General features: G+C 39.8%; 1 pseudogene; it reads left to right on the top strand.

The window, feature by feature from the left end:
- Window positions 1–918: 918 nt before the first annotated feature.
- LOC103539402 lies at window positions 919–5,030 on the top strand (annotated as a pseudogene).
- Window positions 5,031–6,305: the final 1,275 nt, after the last annotated feature.

The following is a 6,305-nucleotide window of genomic DNA, read 5'->3' as shown; positions in this document are numbered from 1 at the left end:
TCTCCGTAGCACTACAACGGGTAAATGGGAGATGGGTCCTTTAAAAACATTTTTGCACACCCTGATACTGAACTCTTCTGAAAATCTAGGCCAGTGTATCAGCACAGATTTGTATATACACACCATGGCACTGACAACAGCTACTGTACAAGCTAACAACCCTTTGTAACCATTCTAAATTCAAGCCTGCATTTTCACCCAGCCACTACTTTAAAATCACTCTCAGGCTGGGCTATTTCTTTCCCTGCCTACCACCTCCCCTCCCCATCCTAGCTAAAACAAAACTTTAAAAAAGTTGTGTCCTTTACAAAATTCAGAAAGCACAACTTAATTCTCTGGTCTCTGTAGCTGTAGATAGTAACAGAGCCACCATAAATGACATCCATTTACTGTTTCTGGCATGCATCACCAGCACATGTGGAATATGCTTCTAGGAACTCTGCAAGTAATTCTTGTGATGGGAACAAACTGGACTCTAATTTTTAAATTCCAGAGCTTTAAAGTAGAGAGCATACAATTACTATATCACACCATCATACCATCATAAAGTATTTGTGTTTTGCAGCTGTAATACAAAGACTACCTTTTGACTTCTACTGTGGCTAAAAATGCACAGTAACATCCACTGCAACTATGACTTGGAAACTTCTTATGCTTTCCTTAAAGATGATTTTTTTCTTTATTTATAAATATTAAAAATACCTTGTAAATACATATTTTTGTAAAAATTAGACAGTGGAGATGCAAATTGTTACTAAATGGTGGCATGCTTTGTCTCATTTGAAGCAAAATGAGACAAAAGTAAAACAAGCAGTGCTGGTCTATTCTAGTAAGAATCAGCTGACAAAAGCAAACTAGATGTAGATCATAGCCTCTTGTGCAATAATACATAACCAGATAAATTTTTGCAGGTATTGGATGCCCAGTTTCAAAGAAATGCTCTTGAAAGCTGCAAGGTAGAGTCACTTGTGCCAGACGAGAATGTGACATATCTAGAATTTTTCCTCATCTTTTAAAAACAGCATCTTCTAGACAGCTCATTCCTTGTAGGCAGATCTAAGGACATTTTTAGCCAAACAAAGTGGTATTCAGTTCACACTGCAACTGATGGTGATTTGGAAGGCAGCCACTGAAGCAGATTTCAGTGCAAAAGATCTCAGAAATTTGAAGAAAATATTTTGGGGTTTTAGTATAAAATGGAAAGCCTATTTCAGAAAGGCTTTACCAGCAAAATTTTTCCATTTTCTATAAAACAGAAAAATATAAAAATTAAGAAGGAATATTTTAATATGTTACTAAAGTAATATTACAAGATTGATATTGTTTATTGACATTGTTTGTGCAGCAGCTTTCCAAATATAACACATTGATCTAAGTTAAAATGAAAACAACTTTTGAAATAACCTAATTTTAAGTTCCCATACAGCTTCTCTTTGAAGTCTTCAGCTATAAAGTCAAATAATGACATAGATAAATACCAGATGTTTTTTTGCCAAGTGCATGTTCTAGGAACTGAAATGATCCTTTCTCTTTCCCTTTCTGTTTTTGCTTTATTTCTGTAAAAGAAGATCAAACTCAAGTACAGTAACTATTAGTGTGCATGTCAGTAAAAGAAATAGATCTAAAGCATCAAGCAGAAATCCTAGGTTTCCTCCTAGATAAGGGTGTCTGATTTTCATCAGATCCTGGGCACTGAGGATAGAAGCAAAGCAGAGAGTCTTTAAACTAGGAAATGCTGGATGACCACACCAATTTCTATTACAGCTCTGAGCAATCATAGGCCTCTCAGAGACCCCAAAAGTTCTACTTTAATCTTGTTCCTAGAGACACCAAAGCTGACCTTCCAGTCTTACTCTTCAGCCTCTCCAGAAACACCTCTTTACTACTAATAACCCACTGAGACTGGGAGAACACGCATCTTTCTCCTCTCATCAGATGGATCCTGAAACCAACCAGCTGCTTGCTCAGAAATATTCAGGAGATTCAAATTATTAGAAGACTGCTAAATCTCTATCAGAATTCTACAGTTTGCCACATGCCAGCAGTCTGGGACATGCTGGGATTAACTGTTTACTGCACTGTTGAGTTCTCTGTAGCCATGATGGTTTTAGACAATTTATTGTCTGATGTACAGATATACTGCATAAGAGTGGAAGCTTGTCCTGCAGATTTCCAGACACTGGGGGAAGGATGAGGGTTCTAGTAAGACATATTATTTAAAACATCACATCTTACTTCAGGTTGCTGTGTGGAATAGTTTTTACATCACTATGGGAGTATGAGGTGCATGATTCTAGATATGGTTGATCACAGACTAAATCTGATCTCTTCAGGTGTTAAGGATTCGCTGAGAAATAATATCTTTCTCTCACCTGCTGTTTTTAACTCCCTGTGTATTTCCCTGGGATATCTTTTGCTTAAGACACTATAAATATCTATTTATCATAATTATTTTTGGAATGTAAATTTTAAGTTTACTTAAAGTATTCTGCTTAATATATCCAACTATCCAACAAGATTTATAGTTCATTTTAATATCAAAAATTTGTCTCTGACTTGGAAACCTCATAACTTTTAATGGTTAGGAACCTCATCTTATTTAGACAGCCTTTCAGGAATTTCTCCAAACTCCTCCAAGGGCTCTAGTCTATGACTACCCAGCTTGCAGGACTTAAGACTACACAAACCATTTACCTTAAGATAAAGACTACTCCCCAGACTCAAAAGAGGAATACTGATGCTGTTTCTGATTGCTTTCCAGAGCTGTAATCCAAACATAACACTAAAAAAACACTTACTCTTCTCAGTTTCTGAGTTGTTCTGTTGACAAGTCACATGTTTAAAGTTTGTAACACTCATGCTCAAGTTCTTTGCTGCATGCTCCAATTAGAAACAGTTTTGGGGATGTTTCTCAGGATGTCTTTCATCTTTTAAAATGGAAATTTTCCTGTGAAATATTCAAGGAATGGAGTACAAAAAAGCAAAAGTTGAATTTGGCTAAAAATACATCTTAAAACATAAATACTTTGGACTTGGCTTCTAGGCCTTGTGATGCCAGCCCACTATGGTGGCTTCCATGGTGCCCTGCAGCCTGGCCATGGAAGCAACACTGGTGCAGGGCAGGAATCCAGGCTGAGCTGTGCCAGGAGCTGCCTGTACACTGGCTGAGCAAAGGGGAACTGAGCTGCAATCTGGACTCCTGCAGAGAGCTGATTGATAACAAAGAATTTAACATTCCTCAAGATGATACCCCTCAACACTGGAGAGCATCTTAAATGAGACTAATGATGGAGAAGAGTAATTTTGTATAATCCTTTTCTCTTGAACATTAATAACACATATACACACTCCCATGACATATCATCTGTAGCACATTCTGACAGAAGGGACTGGAAATACCTGAAAGAAATAGAAAAACTCTCAGATTCTCTCCCACTCCATGGATCATTCACATAGCTCTTGCTTCTGAAAGGAATTTCATCCCAAATGGTATCTGCAGCAGACAAAGTGGATGCTGGCTAACCCACTACAATTGCAACCTCAAATCTAACAGCAGTGTGGACTTTCCACGAGTTAGCACTGTTCTTTTGATCAAAACCAGGCTTTCTGTCTCTCTCTGGGCAGCACTGCTGTTGGGGCCCAGTGTGGGGCTATCTCTACTCTCAGTATCAACAATGACTGTCTGAGGCTCCAGTGTGGCTTTGTGAAAGCACAGATCATGATGTGGGATCTGGCCAGTGGGAAACTGTTGCCATCAATAACAGATACCCACCTACCAGGAAAAGGCATTTGTCACATCAGGTTTACAGATGACCTGACACTTGCAATTTGCAATGACAGTCCCATAGCTCAGCTGTCATTTAAGAGGGTTATGGGACTAAGAACATGTGATGTCTCTTTCAATGGCTCAAAGGTAGACGTTTGCTATATTGAACCATGACATACAAAAGCTGGGATGAGAGAATGTCCTATCACACAGTATTAATTGCTGGCCGTAGTCTTCCTAACAAAGATATTGGTTATTGACCTGAAGCCATCTCTGAAAATGTGGATCACCTTTCCCTACAATTGTATGGACCTTTTTAGTGTCCCTCTTTTGGTGTGGTACAGCTCTACAGAACTTTGTGGACTCTGTGCTTGTATTTTGTTGAGAAGGCATAGTTAATTTTCTTCTGGTAAAGAACGATGGTACTCGAGCAATACATGTCACTAAGCAAAGGCAGATGCATCATCAACTTCATTTGAGTCCAAACTCACGCACAGTAGTGCTTCTGGACAGAGTGGAGAAGCTGTACATTGCAGATTGTCAGACACAGTAGGAACTGGACACATCTGTAGAAATCTGACATATTCAGCTAGTATCCAACTACAACCACTTCAAACCACTTGGCTACAGGAGGACACGTCAGTAAAGCCCTGGGAGAGAAAGCTTGTTATCAGTGAACCAGTAGCTGTGGTAGGGGGATCTTCTACCTTGGAATTAAGTCTGTTCATGTCATGACACTGAGAAGCTGGAGAGGGTTGACCACCTCCTGAAAAAAAAGCACCTCACTGATACCCTGGCTATGGCTTGGTCTTTTTATGAAGGTAAAGGCTGCAGTAGGCTTGTATAGGGAGAGAAGAAAGCAGAAAGCAGTCACTCCTGACAGAATGGTTGAAATCCTTTTGTATTGTGCTGATTTGACTTAGAAGAAATGTTCTGACCAGGGGAAAATCCAGCTTATGTCTGTCATTGTTAATTACAGTTTTTAACTACTTATTCCAGTATACAGATCTATGATTTAATTCATTATATCATGAGAATTCTGTAGCAAAATGCATCTTTTTGGAGTGCTTGGAGTCATACATCTTAAGTGATGAGATGAGGGGCATCACAGCTCAAGTGATGCAAGACTCACTGCTTCACTTCCAACACAAGAACAAGCTAGGAAATTTGCAAGCCTGCCTTGTGCATAAGGATTTCAGTAGCTTAGACATAACAGCAGGTTGTTCTGTGCTGGAAAAGCCATTTCTGTGACACAAGTTTATGATTCTGCTTTTCATGGAACAAAACCTTGCTGCTGACAAAAATAGTTCGTAATGAAGAAAGTTTTGCTGTAAAATTGTCTTCTGCTTTAGTATAATTTTGGTGGAGGGTATTGCTACTTCATTCACAAATACACAGAATCTCAGCATTAGAGGTCACAAGAGATCACTTGGAGATCATCCAGTCCAGCCTGCCCAAAACAAACGTCATGTAGCTTTGCCCAGATTTATTTTTCTTGCTTATTTTTGCCGTACTAAAGTAGCTACTCCTGTAGCTTGTCACCTCTTGCCAGTTACATCTCAACAGCTCAACTCTTAGATTTGACTTAGCTTCACATGAGCTGTCACAAGTTTTGCTTGCAGCCCAGAAAGCAAACTGTGTCCTAGGATGCATCAAGAGAAGCACAGGGAGCTGTCTGGGGGAGGTGATTCTCCTCTTCTGCTCTGCTCCTGTGAGACCCCACCTGGAGAACTGTGTCCAGTTCTGGAGTCCTCAACATAAGAAGGACACAGAGGTCCTTAAACATGTCCAGAGGAGAGGCACAAAAATTATCAGAGGGCTGCAGCACCTGCCCTGTGAAACCAGGCTGAGGAAGTTGGGGTTGGTCAGCCTGGAGAAAAGGAGGCTCCGAGGTTACCTTATAGTAACATTCCAATATCTGAAGGGACCTACAAGAAAGCTTGGGTAGGGCTTTTTACATGGGTGTTTAGTGAGAGGACAAGAGGAAATTGTTTCAAACTGGAAGAGGGGAGATTCAGGTTAGACATTAGGAAAAATACTCTTTCCTGTGAAGATGGTGAGACACTGGCACAGGTTGCCAAAGGAAGTTTTGGCAACCCTAATGCCCCCTCCCTGGAAGTGTTCAAGGCCAGGTTGGATGATGACCTTGAGCAACCTGATCTAGCGGGAGGTGCCCCTGCCCATGCAAGGAGATTGGAGCTGGACGGTCCCTTCAACCCTATCCATTCTATGATTCTTTGATCAGTTGTAATATTATCCTTGTATGCCTCAGGCAAGGGTCTTATATTGGATCATCTGTGTTATCAACCTTTCATCTGTACTGACCTTCTATTACCATTCAGGCAACTAAGTTATACTGGCCCAAAATAATTAATTTAAGAGTCCCTTTCATAACTATTCATGGACATAAACATTTAAATTAGGAATTTTAAATATTCTTGTCAGAAGTATTCTTGCATACTCAGGTAATCTGGGATCAGCAACAATGTGATATGATTTAGCTGAAACTAACCAGAACAGCAGAAATAACACAGCCCTT

The sequence above is a fragment of the Calypte anna genome, chromosome Z (assembly GCF_003957555.1).
Source record: "Calypte anna isolate BGI_N300 chromosome Z, bCalAnn1_v1.p, whole genome shotgun sequence".
Taxonomy (NCBI): domain Eukaryota; kingdom Metazoa; phylum Chordata; class Aves; order Apodiformes; family Trochilidae; genus Calypte; species Calypte anna.
The sequence above is the reverse complement of the archived record's forward strand: the minus strand, read 5'-3'. Positions and strand labels throughout refer to the sequence as shown.